General features: G+C 43.7%; 1 long non-coding RNA gene across 1 annotated transcript; it reads left to right on the forward strand.

Annotated features, from left to right (window-relative positions):
• The first annotated feature begins 2,576 nt into the window (after positions 1-2,576).
• LOC134808681 (uncharacterized) lies at positions 2,577-22,712 on the forward strand. The gene is made up of 4 exons (XR_010152100.1): positions 2,577-3,402; positions 4,061-4,111; positions 4,588-4,641; positions 21,449-22,712. It is a non-coding gene; the product is annotated as an uncharacterized LOC134808681 (long non-coding RNA).
• Positions 22,713-23,565: the final 853 nt, after the last annotated feature.

The raw sequence follows: 23,565 nt of genomic DNA on the forward strand, positions 1-23,565 counted from the left end.
GGTGTGCGTTTGAAGTGGAGGGGAGGGAGGAGGTCGAGGTCAGCTGCTGGGCTGTGCCGGGGGCTAGAAATTCCTGGAGTCCCTTTGGTCCCCGTATTCTCCAAAGGAAGGGAGGCCGAGGGCGGAGGACGAAGCCACTTACCTGTCCGCGCCGCCCGCGCGGTCTCCGGCCCCCTGCGCGAGGTCCTCCCTCCTGCCTCGCTCTCCGCGGCTCTTCCGCGCTCTGCCTCCCGCGGCGCCTGCCGCCTCCCCTGCGCGGATCAGCCGCCGCCGCCCGCCGCCCGCGGTCCTCTGCGTTCCTGCTCGCGATCCGGCCCTTCGCCGCGACCCTGTCCTGTCCCACCCCTCCCCTTCTCGGCGGTTCCTGCAGCGGCTCAGCTCTTCCTACTCTCCTCCTGGGCAAGTTTGTAAGTTTAGGGTGAGGGTCGGTCTCCTCGCGCCCTGCTTCTCGGCTTAGCTTGCTCAGATCCGCACCCCCCCACTCCCCACCTCAGACCTGGGTCTCTGACGCCGCCTGTTGGTCAGGCAGGGCAGGGCGAGGAGCGCAGCGCCAGCCCCAGCCCCATCACCCCACCCTTCACCCCTCCATGCCCACTGGTCGAAGGAGGACAGAAATGAGGCGAGGGCTGGAGGCCTAGTAATTGGAGTAGGACCAGGGGCAGGAGGAAGCAATCCGCCCTGGGGGCGCGCAGCCTGGGCCGGCAACTTGAACTCCCTTGCCAGAAGGGTTGTCCCGGGACGCGCAGGTGCGCTTCTCCTGTGCCGCCCTAGGGCAGTCCACTAGGAGGGGGCACCATTTCCAAACTTTCCCGGGGAACGACCACCTGAGGTGAGATGAGAACCTATTGTGCGTCTCCAGGAGGGGAGCTGGGAAGATTGGATACGGAAGACTGAGCCCTTCTCAGCATCCCCAGGAAGGAAAGCTTTAGGGCCAAACATAGGCTGCTTAAAAAAAAAAAAAAAAAAAAAAAAGTTAGTCGAATCCATCTCATAACGAAGTGTCAGACTGCGTGTCAGGGAGACCGCGGGCCAGGGGTTCCAGTTGGAGCCCAGCGTTCCAGGAGGGGATGAAGACCGAGTTCGGTAAAACAGCGTGGTATTACAAAGTTTGCCTTTCAGGCTCCGGCCTAGCTCCTTCCTTGGCAACTTTCCAAGTGCCGGCAACCCTCACTGGATCATCCTACCCTTGGAACTTCTTGGGAAGCCTCGGTTTAGCCTTGGATCCACCAAGACATCGGCGAAATGGAGGCGTTGCATCCCCCTCCCCATCCTCGTCCTGTCTTTTTCATTGAAAGAATTGATGGACTGTTTCTGCCCTGCTCCCTCCTTCTCTAATAAACGCTTCCCATAGATTATTCGACACAGAGAAGGAAGGCGGCTGCTTAAAAAACAAAAAGCCATAGCCCTAATGAGTTCAATTACAATGTGGTAAACACATTGCCTCTACGCTTTAATTAAGCCTGCTGCCCAATTTTAACTCATTAGTAATTCATTAAGAGAACAGCCCCGTGCTGGCTGGTGGAAGGCACCGCAGACCGACTGTGCACGAAGTCCACACGCGCGCAGACCGCCGCCGGCCCTCACCTTGCGCGTGAGCGAGTCAGGTTTGCGACCCAGTGGCGTTGTTCTAGTCCAACAAGACTAGACCCCCCGCTCTGCCAGACACACTGGGCTTTGCAGGTCCAAGCTCCCGGGATAACCTTTCCCGGCTTGAGTCCCTCGGGCTTGAAACGTGGTTTAGCAAACCTGTTGGGTGGGGTGGCGGTGGTGTGGGGCCGGGCCACAGTTGAGAAGCAAATCCCCGGGTTAAAAGAGCTTCTCTTGCCTAAGGCCAGATCCAGTCGCCCGGTGTGGCACGTATCCACCCTCCTTCCCTGGTTCTTCTTTCATTTTGCGACAGTCTCATGAAAAATCTAAGTTCGGCCTTAGCTCTCAGCTCCGGCTACCCTCTGCACGCTCCCCTACCCTGTACCCGGGAGAAGCTTCTGTTCAAATGAGACTGATTTTTTGCGTGGTGGGGAGGTGAGGGGAGAAGAAAACTGTTGGCTAGAGAGGTGAATATCTGAAGGGAGAGCACAGACCTCTGCTTTTCCCTCTTTCTCACTCTTCTCCTCTGCTTGGGAGCGGGGCTGGGGTTAAGGCCACATCTGTAACTATGTCAGTTGAGACCAGACCTCTGTCAGGATAAGAAATGGAGACAGCGTTGCAGAGCGAATCACTCATGGTCTTTCCATTTCATAATCGAGGGAGACAGCGCAAGCAGGTCAAACTCGACCGGTTCGCTTCCTCCCACCCCTAACTTGGCGGGATCTGAGAAGAAAGTTCCCGCATGTTGTGAGCGTCCCAGGGCTTGGATAGGACAGACCTCGCAGGTCCCCAAGCTCCAGCTTGGAGTTCCCAAGGAGAAGGGAAGCGCGAGTGCTATGGAGCGAGGTTTTGGTGAAGAAAAGGGCCTCGCGCCCCCTTAGTGCCGTCGCTCTGGGGAATCTTCTTTCGCTGGGAGGATGAATGGGGCGCTCGCCGCGGCTCATGGCGCCCCCTAGGAGCGGCAGGAAACTTCTCCTGCAGGGCAGCGCAGGCCGGGCTCCGCCTCCGGAAGGCGGGCGGGGAGGGTAGTTGCTGGGGGTCCCTAGGGCGGGCCCCAGGACCTCTAGGAAATGCCGGGGGCTGTTTGCTACGGCTTCATCCCGGAGCTCCTGCTCGGGGTTGCCGGCTGCCCCTGCTGGCGTCCCTCTTCCCTTCCTTTGCGTAAGCGGCAACTCCTCCAGGAAGCCAGTGGAAGGACCGGATTTCCTCTCCACGTAGGGTAGTAGATCGCATAGCCCAGCCGGATCGCCCAGCAGGAGTGCAGGGCGCGCGTCGGGGTTTCTCCGGCTTGTGGGTGTGCGGTTCGAAACCTTAGCTGGGGTGGGGGAAGGGATGTCTTTAACTTTCTGTCTACCCTCCCCCTCTTCCCTCTCTCAGCCTAGAGGCAGGGGATGCTGCGGGATCAGACTGGGTGCACCGAGGCGGAGGGCCATGCCGGGCTTCGCCCTTCCTGGGTTTCCCGGAGTCCGTTCCGGAGAAACCCTGGCATTGCCAGAACTGGGTCCCCGCACTCACTCCTCCATAATTCGCGGCGGATCAGCGGGAGGAGGGCAGAGGGCGGGGGCGAGGCAGCTTCCCGGCGGGTATGTCGCAAAGTGTGCGGGGTGTGGCGCAAAGTGCGCGGACCCGGGTCCTGGACCGAAGATTTAGCCCAGGGTTTCGTGTGTGTTGCTCCCTGTTGCTTTCTACGGGGTCTGCGCTGGCCTCCTCCTCGGGCGACTGGGCCCTGAGGCAACAGCGCCTTCTCGAGCCCCGAGGATTGACCGCCCCGAGCCTGCCTGGAGCAGGGCCTCTCTCCAGCGCGGTGTGATGAAAGTAAGAAAATCGGACCCCTGCCCCAGGCAATAGGGGAGGCCTAAAATGAAGGGGGCAGCGATGGGGTCGGAAATGCGCGCAAGTTGAGAGTCTCGCAGGGAACTCATCTCTTGCTCAGGGTTTCCGTGTTTGGAATCCAGTTAGATGTCTGCGGGGGATCTCCAAGGCTCTCATTCCATGAAGGCATTTTTATCCACTCTGGGGGAAATGTTGCCAGGGCAGACATTTCGGAAAGGTCCCTCGGGCCCGATGTTAATTACAACTGAAATAGATTGTCTTCCTTCACTTTTTTTCTCCTAATGCAAGGACAGGGAGGTAGAATATAATTTATTCCTGTTGACAGTAGGATAAATAAATACATTTTTGGATTACTAAGAGTTGACTGCTAGGGGAAGATAGCTTCCCCACAGTATCAGATGGAACCTTTAGAATTGGCCCTGGGACAAGGAAGTGGCCTTGTTTGTCAGGAGCTTTAATCCAAGCTTCACCCCAAATAGCCACTATGCCCTTCTTTCCTGGCATGGGATATTGAGAACAGGGCTGAACGAGGTCGATTTTGGGGTGTACAGCTGCCAGGGATTTCCCAGGGTCAGCTTAAGCCAATCTTTTGGTTTCCTGCAACTTGCCTTCCTTTTATTTCTTTTTCAACCCTCCATAGCACCAGCTGCTGTGAAGATATACCCTTAGAAACGAACCGTCTGTTAATATGGTAAAAATATTTTTCGCTTTCTTGAATAGTGACTATGGGGATAGGGCTATTACCCCATAGTTTAGGATTCTAAATTGAGCGATGTGGGGTGGGGGAAATAGAAGGGAATCAAATATTTGGAAAGGCACAGAAAGCCAAGATGCCAATTTATTAGTCCCAGATAAGCAAGATAGTAACAGTTTATAAGCCTGTCTTAACAGGGACTGGAAGAGCCTGGGCAATTACTTATGAAAGACAAAACTCAAGACTAAGTTGGGAAGTTCTGTAGGAAAAGCATCGTAAGTCTCACAGTAGTAGTAAAACAGGAAGTGTACTCTGACTCATGTTTGAAGTACTTTTCTGGGAAGGGGAAAAAATGTGTTCATGACTGGAATACTTACCTTGTGCCAAGTATGTGTTAAGCATTTTTCATGTAACCTTTCATTTAATCCTTGTGTGACTTCCATGAGTTAGGTATTACTGTCCACATTTTACAGCTTATGAAAACAGGGGCTCAGAGAGGATGTACTTTTCTCAAGACCGCACAGCTGGTAAGTGGCAAAATCCGGTTTCAAGTTCAGATCTGTTTGGATCCCAAATATGCTCTTAACTGATAAGCCAGACTGTATACTACTTTACATACACTATACCATTTTGGTCCTTACAATAACCTCATTAAGTAGCTATGGCCTATGTTAGTTCATTTGATGGATAACAAACGCAGAGTCTTTAGACCATGGTCCTCAAACATGAATGTGGCCCCACCCTTAGAGACTTTGATTCCATCAGCCAGCTTGGCATGGGACCCAGATCTCTGGCAGGTGATTCTGAAACTGGTATTTGGGGAGTGTATTTTGACAAACATCACCATAGAGAAAGGTAACTTGCTCCAGGCCATTAGGATTGGGCCAAACTCATACCAGACCCCTTGTTTTCCTTTCCTTTGCATCAAGATCTCAGTGACTTCTTTCATTGATTGATTGATTGATTGATTGATTGATTGAGACAGGGTCTCGCTCTGTCACCCAGGCTGGAGTGCAGTGGCGCAACCATGGCTCACTGTAACTTTGACTTCCTGGGCCCCAGTGATCCTCCCACCTCAGTCTCCTAAGTAGCTGGGACCACAGGTGCGTGCCACCATGCCCAGCTAATTTTTGTATTTTTGGTAGAGAGAGGGTTTCACCATGTTGCCCAGGCTGGTCTCAAACTTTTGAGGTCAAGGGATCCTCCTGCCTCAGCTTACTAAAGCGCTAGAATTACAGGCATGAGCCACCACATCTGGCCTCAGTGACTTCTTTATTGCAATCATATAATTAGAACCCAGAGGCCGGGGTGGGGGTGGGGAAAGTAGGTTCTGGCTATGGTAGCAGATTGCATCTCCCCTTGACCTCCCAGAAGCCACTAACCTAGGCTTCTTGGAAGTCGGCGTCCTGAAGTTTCTTAAAATCACACATACCCAGTTTACCTGGGGAAGCAGACTCAGGCACACCAAAGAGTGAGGGCCACCCTACTGCTGGGACTCAGCTACATGGTCCAGAGGAAATACAGAATGGAGAGCAATGAACCACAGACATGTAGTTGTGTTCTCCCTTGGAAGAGGGTGGGAAGCAAGGTCAAAGAAGACAAATGTCCGGACCCAACTGACACATACAATTTAAGTGAAGCTCTAAATCAGGTGCTGCTGGAATGTGTATTTGACCTGGTCCATCCTGGAAGGTCTCACCTTTCCCTCTAGGTGTGTGTGGGGCTTGAACTGCACCCAGAGCTATATGCAAGGAAGAAGACAGGCTCTAGCCCTGCTGGGCACCAATAAACCTGTTGATTGATGGTTTCTATCAGGTTAAACTCTGTGAACATTTTAACAGAAGCCTCCCAGGAGCAATTCCGCTGTTTATCTCTGTTTTTAGGCCAATGCAAATGTTTATCATCAAGATTAAATCACATCACTCTTTTAACCCTTGAAAAATGGGATTTACTAAAGCAAACAGTAGGAGATTCTTACTTGCTAAGCCATTCCAGGAAGGTTATGGCAGAAACCAAAATATTTTAGAGCCCTAATCGAGCTTGGCCCTTAGACATTTCAAGACTGTCCTAACTGTGATAGATCATATGTTTGCATTATGCATGAAATAATTTGACATACGTAGTTTTAATAGCACGTTATTAACTCTAAATGGAGTACTTTTCTGCCCTGCTTTTTGGATGACATACATTCTGTATTTATCTGGCTAGTCCAGCAGCAGAAATGTATTTAATATCCAGAAAAGGCCAGATTTGTGAACACTCTCCTGTTATTATATTGTATGGTGTGAACTTATTTGAAAGTCAAGCTAGTCCACTGCTGCAAGGCACTGGAAGGAAGGGCTGCTGCCTTAGTTTCTATTTCTTTTTTCTGGTCTGAAGACAATAAAGATCCCATAAATTAATTGATATAAGAAATTAATTGATATATAGGATTTTGTATAGGCCCAAAATGAAGGACACAGGATCCAGTAGATATTCTGGAATTTCAGAGGCTCTAGCAAGGCCCTCTGCTCCTCAAAAGAATTTCCCTACCATCTTGCTAATACTTGGAATTCTTCTAGTGGTGATTTGTGTCTTTGACATCTCTTTAAACTCAAGCAATCATTTAGGGTGGATTAGTTTATCACATTTTTTCCTAAGATTTTATTTTGATGGGCTTGAAGGTGTAAAAAGTGTGCAGATGCCACACTTCTGTGATTAGGAAGGAAATGGCACCATCCACTACGGGCAAAGAGAGCAAAAGAAAAAGGCCCTAGAGGGAGAACTGCTTTAAAATTTTGCCTAGAGTTAACCCTGCCCAGCGCTGGGTGAGGTAATATAAGGGTGCACGCACAGTGCCAGCAAGGCCCCTTACATTCTACTTGGGGAGACAAGATTAATAGTGACATAACAGAACAAGGTGCAATAAAGTCTAACTTGTGTGATTCATAATAAAAGCAATATTGGGGCACAGAGAAGACAAGCCTTCTTTGTGTTGAAGGTCTTTGCGTTGCAGTGTTACTTTGTGAGAGTTGGAGGACTCTCGTGGTGCCTGTAGAACACAGGAGATACTAAGAAACCCCCAAATCAAACACCAAACCAACATTTTATGGATTCCACATTTCCTGGTTCAGAAATCTGTTGAAATGAGTCTTCTCACAGTGGCATAGAAAGAAATGAGAAAGAAATGTGGAGAAGAGTAATGCACAGGCAAAGTGAAAACATTAGCAATCATTTCACCTACCATCAAGAACTGCTGAAATCAGAGACTCCTCAGTCCCTTTTTGCTGCCGGCCCTGATTCATCTTTCATTGGAAACTCCCTGTAGCTCTGGTTGCACTTAATGATGTACGGCCCCGTTGGTACTTAGTGCTCAGGAGTTCATCTTTGTACTTCTCTCTTATTAAGAAACATGAATGCCAATCTAATTGGTTGGACTTTAGGAAGCTGATAGGACCATATTTGCTAGCGGAAGATGCTGTATTGTAACAGGTCAGTGCTGGGTTGGTGGGCATTGCTTTATCTCTTGTCATTAGGAATATAGAGTAGTACGATTTGGCATTTGTGTATGGACACTGGCAAAGGTAGAACTGAGCAGGAGGCTTCCCAGCTTACTTTAGTTGGAAGCCTGACCAATTTAGGACAAAGAGTGGGTCACCTGGCCTAGACTTTTTAATGTTGGGATTTGGTGTCTATACTGAGGTAGTGGTAAATTATTACTCTGTGGGACATTTTCTTCTTTTCTTCTATAATTATGTTCTTTGGGAACCTCATGGGAAGGTGGCTTTGTCCATGTTCTCATATATTGTAAAAGTTTTCTGTCTCTAAGAATAATCTTGTGTTATCATTTGAGGTTTAGCTCTAGTTTCTCCTCCTTGAATATGTCTATTTCAGTCCTTAGTGATTTTTCCTTCCTCTAATGTCTTCCAGCACTGGGACTTTCTACCACCTGCTTTATTATTTACCTACTGCTTTGCTTGCTATTTTTTCCTATGCCTTAACTGTATCTTAAACTGCCAACTGAAGTACAAATATCTCAGCAGCCATTGTCTGCCTCTTGGAGAACAGGGAAAGACCATAGTTATCTTATGTTGGTCTTTGTTTATTTAAAAATGTTTTCCTGTTTTCCTGACCTTTGAGGTTATTTTATACTTGGCATTCACTACAGCACATAGCAAAGAGATGAGCATGTAAAGAATGGTCAGTGAAGGCCTGCTGACAGTTTGACTTATTTCAAGATATATATCCTAACATTTCCCCGTACCTATGACTATCAGTTGTCTTTGTATGTGGAATAGGTTGGACTTGATGAAAATTTTTATGATTCTAGTGTTAGTTTTATAACCAGAGAAGAAATCTTTAGATGACAGTGGGGGATTTGGTGTGTATATTGAGCACAGAAGTGGTCTAACCCCTTTGAAACTTTTCCTAACAACTTCGCCTCTTAAGCATGGGCTCTATAATATTCCATAACTGTCAATGTCAGTGAACCTTGTTAGCATAACATAAAATATTCTCTGAAATTTTCTTGGAAGCTAATTCTTAACATTGTATATCATCCAAATATTTTGTGGTTTCCTCCTCTGTCCTCACTCAAGTAGTTCACACTTCAGTAGGATTTCTAATAACACTGTCTTTTTAGGTACCCTTATAGTCCCAGGGCTTTATAAGACAGGCTTTACCATGTAATTTGCTTTGGCCAATGAATTATGAGCAAAGAGCACTTCTGGCTGGAAGCTTTAAGGGCCAGCACATGCTTCATCATGATCCCTTTGCCATGACACTAAAAATATTTTGAGATCCCTTTATCAGCCTGGGTTTTGGAGTGAAAACAACATGGAGCTGACCTGCAGTGAACACATTGCATGACTGAGACATAAATGGGGGTCAATTGCCCATGCCATGTCCGCCCTTCCCATCAACAGATGTAGTCTATTTCCCACTCCCTTGAACCTGGGCTTGGCCTGTGATTTACTTTGACATGATTCACACTATCATAAGATTGTAGTAGAAGTGATGTTGAATGAGTTCTAGAGTCTAGGCCTCAAGATATTTTGCAGTTTCCACTTTTACTCTCTTGGGACCTAGCTGCCAAGTAAAGAAGCTTGGGTTAGATAACTGAAAGATGTGAAACTTCATAGAAACAGAGGTTTTAGACTTCTAGCCTTCTCTACTACAGTGAGGCCCGCTTTGTCTTTGCAGCTTTCACTGAAGCAGCAGGCGAATGCAACTGCAGGAGCATGTACGGAGCTGCCCAACCAAACCACAACATGCTGAGCAACAATAAATTGTTATTTTAAGTCATTAAGATTTAGGTGTTTTATTTGAAGCTTTAAATAACTGAAACAGAGATCTCTGTTGTTGTAAGCTTCTAAGATTTCGGGATCTTTTTTTTTTTTTTTTTTTTTTTTTTTTGAGACAGGGTCTCCCTCTGTTTTGCAGGCTGGAGTGCAGTGGCATGATCACAGCTCACTGCAGCCTTGATCTCTCAGGTTCAAGTGATCGCTCCCACCTCAGCCTCCCCAGTAGGTGGGACCATAGGTGCGCACTACCACATCCGGCCAAGTTTTGTATTTTCAGTAGAGATGGGTCTCCCTGTGTTGCCCAGGCTGGTCTCGAACTCCTGAGTTCAAGCGATCTTCCCACCTTGGCCTCCCAAAGTGCTGGGATTATGGACGTGGGCCACCATGCCCGGCCCTGGGATCACTTATTTTTAACCTCAGCATAACTTGCCCTATACTAACTGAAAAAGTTAACAATGTGTTTTTAACCATTTATTTTGATTTATAGATATGGATTTATTTTCATTAGTGATACATTTTAATTTATTTCTATCATTTTGTTTTGTGTCATTTGTTCTGCTTTTCCCTTCTTTCTTCCCTTCTTTCTTTTGGATATTTATTTATTTATTTTTTGAGACAGAGTCTCACTCGGTCGCCTAGGCTAGGAGAGTGCAGTGGCAAAATCTCGGCTCACTGCAACCTCTGCCTCCCAGGTTCAAGTGATTCTCCTGCCTCAGCTTCCTGAGTAGCTGGGATTACAGGCATGTGCCACCATGCCTGGCTAATTTTTTTATTTTTAGCAGAGATGGGGTTTCACCATGTTGGTCAGGTTGGTCTCGAACTCCTGACCTCAAGTGAACTGTCTGTCTTGAACTCCCAAAGTGCTAGGAATGCAGGCATGAGCCACCGGGCCGGCCTGGATTTTTTTTTTTTCTTAAACTAATGTTCTCATTTTATTTCACACTTCTTTTTTGTTTGTTTGTTTGTTTGTTTGTTTTGAGACAGAGTCTCGCTCTGTCGCCCAGGCTGGAGTGCAGTGGTGCGGTATCGGCTCACTGCAAGCTCCGCCTCCCGGGTTCACACCATTCTCTTACCTCAGCCTCCCGAGTAGCTGGGACTACAGGCGCCCGCCACTACACCCAGCTAATTTTTTGTATTTTTAGTAGAGATGGGGTTTCACCGTGTTAGCCAGGATGGTCTCGATCTCCTGACCTTGTGATTCACCCGCCTCTGCCTCCCAAAGTGCTGGGATAACAGGCGTAAGCCACTGCGCCTGGCCTATTTCACACTTCTTTTAGTTTATCATTTATATCCTTTATACTTCTTTTATGGTTACCTAGGTCATTTTTAATTGCCCAATTAACTTAACACAGCCTAATATTATTATCCTCCTGAACACTGCAATGAATTTACCGTGGTTTAACTCTGATCACCTCTTGCCCAGCTTATCAGCTATGTTGCTTTATATTTAGTTCTGTGGTATTTTAGCCTTTTTTTTTTAGTCATACAAGTTGTATATTATTAATATTGTTTATCTAGTAAATGCTTATTTATATTTACTCACACACTTATTCATACATTTATTTTATTTTATTGAGACAGGGTCTCGCTCTGCCACCGAGGCTGGAATGCAGTGTTGTGATCTCAGCTCCCTGCAACCTCTGCCTCCAGGGCTCAAGCAATCCTCCCCCCCCAGCTTCCCAAGATGCTGGGACTACAGGCATGCGCCAGTATACCCAGGGAAGTTTTTAATTTTTTGTAGAGATGGAGACTTACTAGATTGCTCAGGATGGTCATATATTTATATTTACTCATACATATGTCAATATCTGTTGTCTATTAGTTATTCACTTATTTATCAATATTATTTATAATTCCTTTTTGTCTTTGGGAATTAATTTATGTCTGTTTGAAGTATATTCTTTGGAATTTCCTTTAGTGAGAATTTGTTGGTAATGTGGTCAAGCTTTTTCTTCCTTTTCCTTACTTTGTCTAAAAATTATTTTAGTTTCACTTAATTTTTGAAAGATTGTTTTTCTGGCTAATAGAATACTAAATTGAGTGTTACCTTCTCTCAGCATATTGATACTATTAGTCTGCTGTGATCTCTCATTGTTGCACTGAGAAATTGCCATCATTCTAACTGCCACTCTTTCTTCTTCCTGGCTATTTTCAATATATTCTTTTTGTCTTTGGTGTTTTCCAGTTACACCATGAAGTATCTAGATTTTAAAATCTTGGTTAATATTGCTTTGGGTTCCTGATTTTGAGGACTGATGCTTTTCAATGGTTGTGAAAATTCTCAGTCATTATCTTTTCAAATATGATTTATTTCATATTCTCTTTATTGTCTCTTTCAGAAATTCTGATTAGTCATGTGGAAGGCTGCTTCAACCTGTCTTACATATCTTGTAAACTTTTTTTCTGCCCCAACTTTTCATTAATTTCTTTAGCTATACCTTCCAGTTTTCTAATTCTGTCCTCAGCTATATTTAATTTACTATTTAGAGCAATCAATTAAAATTTCAATTTCAGTTATTATATGTACATTTTATTTCTGGAATATCTCTCTGATTCTTCTAAATATGCTGGTTGTATTTAGACCCTTTAGTTGCTTGCACATATTTCCAAGTATACCTTTTACTTCATAGTTATAATTAATATAGTTAGTAATGTAGTTATTATTTATTTTATGTGAACTAATTCCATTATTTGAAGCCTTTCCTGGACTGATCTGCTGTCTACATTTCTGCTAGTTCTCACTCATAATGTCTTGATTTCTTGTGTTTTGTGATTTTTGACTGTGAGCTGCTCATTTTATGTGTAAATTTGTCTATGGGAATTCTTAGTGAAGTTATATTCCTCTGGAGAGGACTTGCATTCCTTCTGCTAGTTACTTTTCCAGCAATAACCCAAGACCAGCTTAAAAAACACTGTTATTGAGGTATTCTGCACATGCCATTTTACCCATTTTAAACATACAATTCAATGAGTTTTGGTAAGTTTACAGTATTGTGCAATTATTATCATCCAGTTTTAAAACTTAAAAGACAAATTCTCCAAAGGTCCCTTTCCCTGTTTACAGTTAGTCAGTATTCTTACCCCTTAGCCCAATGCAATAATTAGTCTACTTTCTTCCTCTATGGATTTGTCAATTCTGAATATTTCACATAAACAAAATCATACAATATGTAGTCCTTTATATCTGGCCTCTTTCACATAGCATAATGTTTTGAAGATTCATCCATGTTTCCAGGATCATTTTAGGTTAAAGTCTAAGCTTGCAAATTTATTGGACCACAGAAGTAGCATGAATTCAACCACAGTCCTGTGCAAAGGCCAGTTTACAGGTAGAATTTTTTTCCCACCCGATGCTAAGGCTGAAATAGACAAGTTTTCTTATTGACTGTTTCTGAGCAGCAGATTCTTTATCATTTGCTCTTTTACAGAGGGTGTAGCTCTTTGTGACATTACTTCTATGTCAAGGTTCCCTAATAGACCCCCTATCTTATCTCCAATGCAGCCCCATAGTAGAACGTCAGGGCCTTCAGATTTCAGAAGAGACCCTCAGGGAAAAGCCAGCCTTGGCAGTCATTCAGCCCCAGAATTCTTGCTTTCACTTTATCTTTTGCCTGTGTGTGTGTGTGTTTGTATGTGTGTGTGTTTGTGTGTGTGTTTTAAATAATTTTGCTAGTTTGACAATGCTTTTATAAATTTCATTTTTTCCCCAGTATTTTAGATGTTTTCATGGCAAGGACCCTTCAAGGTGTTTTGTCTGCCATACTCCCAGAAAGAGAAGGCTGACAAGAGCCTTTTACAAGAGTCATTTGCTCACCTGTTTGGATCTCAGATAGGTGAATAATAAGGGAAAAATATTCACGTTCTGAGTAAGAGGCCATCCCAGTCCCTGCCTGCGGTCTCTCCCAATCTTAGCTTACCTAAATCATCTAATGAGGAGTCTTATTTTTGAGTCTACTTTGTTTAGCAGTAGTCTGCGGTCACCCCTGCATACTAATTACCTCATGCACTTTTTTCACCTCTGGTGGGTCAGTGAAAGAAGCCATTTCTCAGACTGCATTGGGAATTGCTAAGGTCTCTGTTCAGCTTAAACCATGTCAGTTTTTTATAGTTGAAGTGGAAAGGGCAGGGATTGGAAATGAGGAAACTGAGACCAGGAGAGGCAAAACAACTCGCCTAATACCACAGAGAGCTGGAACTTGAACTCAGACCCACTGACTTACAATGTTCTTTCCATCACAACATCCTGCCCCTTGTTGATGACAAAGAAAAATGGAGTGAGAGGGTGCAGCACTGCATTCATTAAGGTAAAGTTTTAGAAAAGTCTGAATTTTATTTTATCTTGGATTTCTCTGTTTCCATTGCCCATTGTTAAGTGAGAGTAGTAGTTAAGGAAAACAAACAAACAAGCAAACAAACTTGCTGTTTAATGTTTCTGTTTTTGAACAATGTGGATCATTTTGCCCAGAAATTTCTGACTTCTCAGAATGTTAGAGATGGCCCATTGGTTTGGCCCTTTAACTGGAGGAAAATGAGGGAGGAGCCCAGAGTCTTTATCCCAGTATATCAGCCCCTTTTTGATGAGTTTCTTACCTCATTTTGGGGGAAAGATAATGTTATTAATGCCCTTTCTAGCAATTTGAAAAAAAAGACAAACATGGCTTAGAGTGAAATCCTCAGTGATCGAAAATATCATTAGAAATAAGCTCCTGGTGTTCACTCTGTCATTTCCAAGTGTTCTGATGAGTTTCATTTGAATGCTGCACTATACGGAGTTGGCTGAAGCCCACAACTATGTGCGCGTGTTGGCGACGAGGCCCCTTCCTTGTTGAGGAAGGAGGAGGGAGAGGCAGGCAGATGTCATTTAGTCACCCGTATTTGAAACTGAGATGAGCCCCAAACAGAATCTGCAGATTTGCTTCTGGTGCAGTTATCAGTCACTGCATCCAAACTGCCTCAAGCTGCGTCTGCATAGTGCCCAAACGATGCACTCGTGAGTGAAAAAACAAACAAACAAACAAAAAAAACTAGCCAGTACGGTCATCTGAGTCATGAAGACAAATAATCACTATAGCAGGAAAAATTACAATAAAAAAGCCAGCTGTTGAACTGAATTCAATAGTTAAAAAAAAAGGTGGGGGGAGGGCAATAAAAAAATTCAGTGAAATTCCATTTCAGTTTCTGATTGTTTTTCCAGGACTACTTTCAGGGAAAATCAGAGTCTTTGTTTTTAAAAATGATGCCTGCATTGGTTAAAAAAATCCAAGGCAATACTTACACCCCTTTCTTCATCCTAAAGAAACAGCTCCTTAGGGTCTTATTTGCATGTAGGTAGATTCAAAACAGCTGAAGTTGTGTACATCTAATTGGATGGAATTCGAGTCTTTCCCCAAAGCTGTAAAAGAAAAAGCAGGGCCTGGAAACATGGTGAATGTTCTTCAGGTGACAAAGATTTGAAACTGCTGCTCTGAGCACTTGCAGGAGATTTCTACAGCAGCCTTCAAGGCCACCCTACCAAGGCAGTGCTGAATTAGCACTTTTTTCTGCCTTATATAAACAAGAATGCACAAATGAACATAGGTGCAGCAATAAAAATCACAATGAATAATTTGAGCTGTTGCCAAATCTTTGAACCTGATTTTGTTTGCACTTGACTCCCTTGGAAATAGTAGAACGAAAAGCAAGAGGTAGAGATGTGCCCAGTTTAAGTTCCTAGGTGGTCCCTGAGGCAATTGATGCTCTGCCTATATTTTCTTGTCACTGACTGTTCCAATACATACCCATGACTTCTGACTGCAAGCGCTTATGAATCTCCTTGCAGGCAGGAATTGTTGGGGACTTCATGCTTTGGGGAGTAGCCCCCAGCCAATGGTTGGTGGAAGTAGGTGTATACATATCCTGCCTACCTGCCCCTTGATAAGACCACTCTGTGGCATGTTCCATACTATCTGCCAGCATGACTGAGCTTCAGATGCCCACCGTGGTCACCTGATCAATAGTTCCCTCATTGCTGGCTTCCTTCCCTTCCCTGTCTTCTGTTTCCACTTCCCTTCTGGTGCTTCCTGGAATCATTTCCCAAATAAGGTATTTGCATTCAAATCTTTAGTCTCAGAGTGTGTTCCTGGGAGAATTTAACCAAGACATAGGAAATATCTTCTTTTAACTGAAATCTATTTGTGACATCTAATTCTTTGTCTTTCTGATTTGGCCATCATTCAAAGCATGTTAAAGCTGAGGGTGCAGAAATCACCTTTCCAGTGGTGCATTTCACAGAAGAAATAGAAACTCAAATTACACAGCCAAATGGTTACAGAAATTAGACTAGCAGCCAGTGGTCCTGACTCCCAAGCTGGTACTCCCCCAGCCCCTACTGTCAGGCCTCTGAGCCCAAGCTAAGCCATCATATGCCCTGTGACCTGCACGTGTACATCCAGATGGCCTGAAGCAACTGAAGATCCACAAAAGAAGTGAAAATAGCCAGTTCCTGACTTAACTGATGACATTCCACCATTGTGATTTGTTCCATTTGGTCCATTTGCTACAACTGACGAACCTACATTGACACATCATTATCACCTAAAGACCATAGTTTACATTAGGGTTCACTCTTGGTGTTATACATTTTATAGATTTGAACAAACGAATAATGACATGTATTCAGCATTATAGTATCATATGGAGTAGTTTTTTTGTCTCCATAGTTTTGCCTTTTTCAGAATGCTGTATAGTTGGAATAACACAGTATGTAGCCTTTTCAGATTGGCTTCTTTCACTTAGTAATATGCATTTAAGTTTTCTTCATTCCTTTTATGGCTTGATGGCTAATTTCTTTTTAACACTGAATAATATTCCATTTTCTGGATGTACCACAGTTTATCCATTCACCTATTCAGGGACATCTTGGTTGCTTCCAAGTTTTGCCAATTATGCATAAAGCTGCTATGAACATCTGTGTGCAGGTTTTTGTGTGGACATGTTTTCAACTCCTTTGGGCAAATAACAGAGGGCATGATCACTGAATGTCTTTTAACTTTCAATCTATAGTTTCCCATCCCATCTGTTTTTATCCTTGACATTTATTTGTTGAAAAACTGGATTATTTGTCCTATAGAATTTTTCACAGTTTGAGGTTTTCTATCTGCATTCCTGTGGTGTTGTTTACCTTGTTTCTTCTGTCTGCTCTATTCCCTATAAACTGGTCATTAAATCTAGAAGTGTGATCAGATTCAAATTGGATTTTTTTTTGGTAAGATTATTGTATGGGAGGTTTTGTGTTCTTCCAGGAGACTTTTCATAAAGGAGTCCTGAAGATGGAGTGTTGTAAGCTTAATGAGGGAGATCATTTTGGGTGATTTGGGGAGGGATGTTCCCAAAGTCTAGAAAGGTGCTATTGACTAGGAAAGTGGCTATTAGCTTCATGCCTGTACAAAATCACACCTGTACAAAATCAGAACGTTCAGTAAACGTGTGTGTGTGTGTACACACATGTGTCTATGTGTCTTTATGTATGAGTTTTGTCCCCAGAATGAGAAAATAATGTGTAGTTCAGATTGTAGCTTAGTTAGGGTATGCCAAATTTCCTGGCTTCTTAAGGAAGTGGAATCTATTAATGAGAAATAAAACATTCTGATATTAATAGTAAAGACTGTGTAATACTAATATGACTATAATAAGGAATTGTGGCCACAAAGACCAAGAGAAACAGTGTTGCTGCTCTTGTGGCAAGCACTTTCCCTAACCTCTCCCTCTTTAATTTTTCAATCGGTGTGTAGCAATTACATTAGTTGTTGTATTTAATACATAGTATATTTGTTCTTAGACTTTTACGACTGCTGCTAATTAACTGTACAGTCTTTTATTAGTGTTTGAAATTCTAATTACTGCAATACCAGGAAGTTTTAATATTGTTAGAATGTATTGCTTCTTTATTGACTCCCAGCTTTTCCAACTCTGGTTGTGAACCTTGGTGAGTCAGTATTCATTAGAGGAGCACACGCTGGTTTGAACAACCCTTCTCTTTTATTAACGAACAAAGATGTAAAAAAATGTTTCCTTAGAACTGGGGTTAATGTTGAGTAGCTTGTTGCACATCCCATGCCAATGGCTGATTTTCAAGGAGCCGAGGGAATTTCTGTGACTGGTAAAGAATTACCTGTGTAATGTGCCCACTTCTCCTGACAGGCTGGTCCTCTTCCTGTCCTGCCCACACACTATGCTCATAGCTCTTACTGGCTCCATGTACACTCTTGGCAGGAATGTCTTCTTTTGTGCCCAGCTATGCTTGCTCAGATGTCACTTTCTCCATTAAGCCTTCCCTAGTCCCAAACTCCCCAGAATTCCCAGTCTAAACCCCTGATTAGCTTGCAAATTTATCCTGTGTCATTCATTAATTGCCTGTGTGTGTTACCATCATGCCCCTAATTGGAACGTAAACTCTGGGAGGGTAAAGATCACCTCATGGGTATCTTCAGTACACCCCACAGCCCTGTAATGCTGCAGATACTCAATTATCACTTCTTGATTGATTGTTCCCTATTTGTGGGGAATGAGGGGTACAGAGCAAAATTTAAAAACAAAATTTATGACCTATGTCAACTGCTTTAAATGTAGAATTATAAAATTGTTGACATTTGGGCCATACATGTATTAATGTCTGTCTCAAAACCTTGCCTTGTTCCCATCCTTTCCCACATATACATACTTGGCACCTGCTAAGTAGCAAGTGTGATGTCAGCACTAGGGATGCAAAATGATGAAGACCTGGAGCTTGTGTCTGGTGGAGCAGAGGCATCTGATGAGTGTATGGTATGTTATGACATGACCAATGATGTGTTAGAAGGAAGTCACAGATGATGGGATGCCAGAGGAAAGGGTGGGAAAGTCCTCTTGCGGGGAGGATTCCTTTATCTTTTTGCCTCCTTACTGACTTCAGTGAGTAACTTTTTCCAAGAATGGGATTTTCTAACATAATTTAATGGTGGTTTCTGCTATGATTATCCCTTAACTCTGGGGAGAAGCAGTTCCCCATGTGGCTTTAGAGCACAGGCTCTGGAGTTAGATCTGTGTTCTGGGCATGGTGCTGATATTGTCTAGGTGTGGCCTTGGGAAAGTTTCTTAACGTTCCCAAGCCTCAGTTTTCTTATATGAAAAAGGGAGATGATCACTATTCAGTCATGGGGTTGGATGAGGATTCAATAAGGTGATGCAGAATTTGTGGGTCTGCTGCATCATGAACGTTCAGTAAATGTTGGCTGTTATGATATTGCTATTCCTTCTAACTTTACTCCCTTTCTTCTCCCCCTCCCTAGAACTTAAGCCCCTTTCCTCTGGTGCCATACATGCCATTAGCTTCACAGAAATATTTCATTGGTTCCTAGGGCTTGTATATCAGTCCCAGGGACATTGTGTAGTTAGACAGGAGACAGTGAGGGAACGGGAACTTGGAAGTTCCCGGTTCTGAGCCTGCCTCCCATCCCGCCTGTTGCCTTTGCTGGGCCTACTCTTTACCAAATGCAGAGCCAAGGGCTGAGGATTTCTGTCTCCCATTGGGATGTAGGGGGTGAATGAGTTAACATTTACAAAGTGCTCTGAGCTCCTAGGAGAAAAGGCACAATCTAAGTATTCTCATTAGTGCATTAACAATAGATGAGCATAAAGCACTTTACAAATATGCAGTTCTTTAGCAATGCTAAATAATACTTCCACCAAGCTACCTGTGAGTAGAGGGGCTGGTTCTTGAGGCTCTCATGGCCCTAGTCTTGGCTGTCACTAATGCAGAGTGTGATCTAGGCAAAATCACTTTCCCTTCCAGGTCTCAGAACAGACGGGTCAGAATGGATGACGTCAAAGGCATCTCTTAATTTAGTGCCACTTTTTAGGGTTCTTTATTTAGATGGAGAAATGACTACAGCTGGAGTCAGAGCAGTCATTTGTGGGAGGGCATGATGACGTCTCTAAAGCAATGCCAGCTGTTGGGCAGAGATTCCAAGCAGTGGCTGCACCTGCTTCCTCTCCCGCCTTTGTGTCACTGAGAACAGGCTTGCCTTTTCTCTAGGGTAGGGGTGGGAGTCCTTGCCCCCAGGACTGTGGCCAAAAGAACTGTTGGATCTGAGTGCTAGAAAATACTTTACAACCATATTCCTTTAAAAAATGTTGTGGTAAATACATGTAACATAAAATCCATCATTTCAACCCTTTGAAGTGTACATTTCAGTAGCTTTAAGAAACTCCATGTTGTTGTGCAACCAATCTCCAGAACTCTTTTCTTTTTCTCTTTTTTTTTTTTTTTTTTTTTAAGAGATGAAGTCTTGCTCTGTTGCCCAGGCTGGAGTGCAATGGTGCTATCTTGGCTCACTGCAACCTCCGCTTTCTGGGTTTAATGAATTCTTCTGCCTCAGCCTCTCGAGTAGCTGGGACTACAGGCACATGCCACCATGCCTGGCTAATTTTTGTACTTTTAGTAGAGATGGGGTTTTGCCATGTTGGCCAGGCTACTCCCAAACTCCTGACCTCAGATGATCCACCTGCCTCGACCTCCCAAAGTGCTGGGATTACAGGCATGAGCCACTGTGCTGGCCCAGAACTCTTTTCATCTTGCAAAATGGAAACTTTATATCTATTCAACTACAACTTCCCATTTCTCTCTCCCCTAAGCCCCTGGCAACACCATTCTACTTTCTATCTCTGAGTTTGACTCCTCTAGATTCCTCATATGGATGGAATCAATGGTTTGCTTCACTTAGCACAATATCTTTAAGGTTCACACATGTTGTAGCATGTGTCAGAACTTCCTTCCTTTTTAAGGCTGAGTAATATTCTATTGTGTGTATATACCACTTTTTGCTTATCCATTTATCCATTGATGGACACTTGGATTGCCTCCCTCTTTTGGCTATTGTGAATAATACTGTTATAAACATGGGTGTACAAATATCTTTTTGAGACCCTGCTTTCAATTCTTTGGAGCGTATACCCAGAAGTGGAATTACTGGATCATATGGCAATCTACTTTCAATTCTTTGAGAAAATGACCATATCCCTTTATTCTCCAAAGATGGAGTTGGACGAGAATCTTTGGTGACCTCAGATTCTCCACTCTGCATGGTTATTTCCATCAAGGGCCTCTGCCCTCCCCTGTATTCACTAAATTATGACCCTGAAGATAATTTGCATTTCATCCAGAGGAATACGTAATTTTAGAATTTGGAGCTTAGATGGGACTTTAGAGACTTGCTACTCAATGGAGGTATGCTTTGATTTGGACACATCCAGGGCCTAGAAGCTCATAGCAGTACAGTGTAAACTGTCCTGGGGGTAGGGCAACTCTAATTAGAGGTATCAAGCTAAAATTGACCCCCTTAATTTTACCCTTGGTCCAGTGGGACAACACACACACAAGCCACACATAGCCATTCTGGTATTTTATGTCAAGTCTTCTCTCCAGCCCACACATTTGGTTTTGACCACTCCTTACCAGAAACTTCTCACTACCACTGGCTTCAGAGGTGAAATTTGGTGTGTGGTACCTTTTCAGAATCCTTGATATCCTAAACAGATGCCTGGATTACTTCACCTATGCCGGTTTCCTTGGCTCACTCAAAATATGGACAGGTCCCACCTGCTTTAAACACAGTTTTCTGCTCCTTGACAGTCTTTCAGATACGTTTGGGGAAATCACAAACTAGTAAGGGGATGATCTTTCCTGCAGGATATACACAAGAAAAGAGATCTTTCAAGGGAATGCCAGGTTACATGTCATATCTGCTAAGATGTGTGTGGCTGCAAGTAACAGTGTCTAGAGTAATAAAGACATTTAACGAGCTCACATAACCAAGAGCTGGACTGTTTTAGCTTTGGTGTTGGGGCTCAGTGGTGCCATCCAGGAACCAGGCTCTTTCTATGTGACCCTAGCTTGTTGTCCTTTGATTCTTAAACTTACTGCCTCATGGTCACAAGTAGCTGCCTCAGTTTTAAATGGAAAATCCTTACATACTGTGGATTAAGGTAGGAAGAAATGGAAGCCTTCATTCTTATCTCTGTCTCCTTTTTTTAACAGGAAAAAAACCATTCTTCCAGGAGAGGCTCCTCCAAGCAAACTTCCCCTTACATCTCTTACCAGAACTGGGTCACATGCTCCCATCTAAAACAACCACTGGCCATTAGAAATGGTGTTACCATGCCTGTCTTGGACCAATCACATTTGATCCTCTGGGGATAGAGACATGTTGCCACCTGAACAACTGTGGGGTGCTGTACTCCTGGCAAGCAGGGAGAATGGCTGTGGCTAGGCAACTGACAGCATCTACCACAAATATGTTACTCAGAAGAAGAATCGAGGATGGCCATAATTTTTATTTAAAGATTTCTATTTTACAGAGGCATATCTGATTAAGGGACATTTAAACTTCCCTGTTAAACTTATCAAGACAAAAAGACAAGGCATCTTGCCACATTTCTTAAATATTCTCTGCAGTCTCTCTTGACCTTTTCCCAGCTGTGCTGTAAACATAAAGATAATAACATATCTGAATAACATTTTATGGTGCACAGATAATTTTCACATACATTATCCATTTGACCCTCACCATAACTGTGTGGGGTAGGTAAGGTACGATTGTACTTTTCATTAATTTTTTTTTTTTGAGACAGAGTCTCGTTCTGTCACCCAGGCTAGAGTGCAGTGGTGCGATCTGGGCTCACTGCAACCTCCACCTCCCAGGTTCAAGTGATTCTCCTGCCTCAGCCTCCAAGTAGCTGGGATTACAGGCAAGTGCCACCATGCCTGGCTAGTTTTTGTATTTTTTTAGTAGAGACGGGGTTTCACCATGTTGGACAGGCTGGTCTAGAACTCCTGACCTCAGGTGATCCACGTGCCTCGGCCTCCCAAAGTGCTGGGGTTACAGGCATGAGCCACTGCTCCTGGCCACTTTTCATTAATTTTTATTGGACTTAGGATTAGAAGGATGAGCAAATCCTACTACTTAGTGCGTGGAATACTGGCATCTATTGTTTTTGCTTGGCTCCTCTCTCGTTTTAATAATTAACTAATCGATCCATTCTCTTTTATTGCCATCTCCCACTCACACTTTTTCCTCCACATAGGCAATCATTCTAAATATGTCCAATGTTTATCTTATTTGTATGCGTATTTATAAAGTGAATATTTTGTTTAGTGTGTATGCAGTTTCGTTTGCATAAATTGTAATATTCTGTGAATCTCATTCTGGTTTGTACTTTTTTCATTCTGCTCTGTTTTTAGAAGTGATCCATGTTGCTATGTGATTCTACTCCATTGCCTTTAAATGCTGCATAATACTCCACGGTGTTTGTCGATCATGTTTTACTCATCTTTGCCCCCTAGTGGAAACCATGATGGCCTCCAACTCTGCACACAAATAGTTTCAAACAAGAACCGCTGGTGAAATGTGACTGCTGATGGACCTGGGTGGGAATTTCTCTGGGAAGCTGACTAAAAAGCATGGTGGCTGGGTCATAAAATGCACACTTAATTTGAATAAGTGCCACCCAGTGGCTCTCCACAAAGCCTGCACTAGTCCATTCTACTAGAAATTATTCACATTTAACTGGAAACTGGGTCTTGGAGATGTTAAGTAACTTGCTCAAGCTCACATAAGGAGTAAAAGTGAATTAGGACATCCAGGACCCAAATCCAGGCCTTGTAACTTCAGGGCCATTTTATTTTCCAGGGCACCACCCTCTAAGTCTCTGGATCATAATATTGAGCACTAATAAAAAGACTTCTTGAGGCTTTTGTTATTTACATAATGAATTTCAGAAATGGCTTACTGGTGCTACTGGCAAGTTGCAGGCAGAAGAAAGAATGAAAGCGAATGGGCATCTCATGTTCTATTCTCTGATTCAACCTGTTTTGGGTCCCTTTTGACTGCTTTACCACAGTTGCTATTACATTATTTTGGGAAGTATTTGAAAAAGAAGAGGAAGTGCTGGATATCTGAACTCCTTTCCTCCAGTCTGCCATGGGCCAAAATGTAGTACCACCATGCCTGACTAGAAAGTAAAAGAGGAATCATAGAATCAGACAGTGTTATAAACAGAATGGGCCTTACAGACCATTTAGTCTAATCCTCCCATTTTATAGATGAGAAAATGGAGGCCCAGAGAGAGGAAGACAGTTGCCTGAGGTCACAGAGC

The sequence above is a fragment of the Pan troglodytes genome, chromosome 17 (genome assembly GCF_028858775.2).
Source record: "Pan troglodytes isolate AG18354 chromosome 17, NHGRI_mPanTro3-v2.0_pri, whole genome shotgun sequence".
In the NCBI taxonomy this organism is placed as follows: Eukaryota; Metazoa; Chordata; class Mammalia; order Primates; family Hominidae; genus Pan; species Pan troglodytes.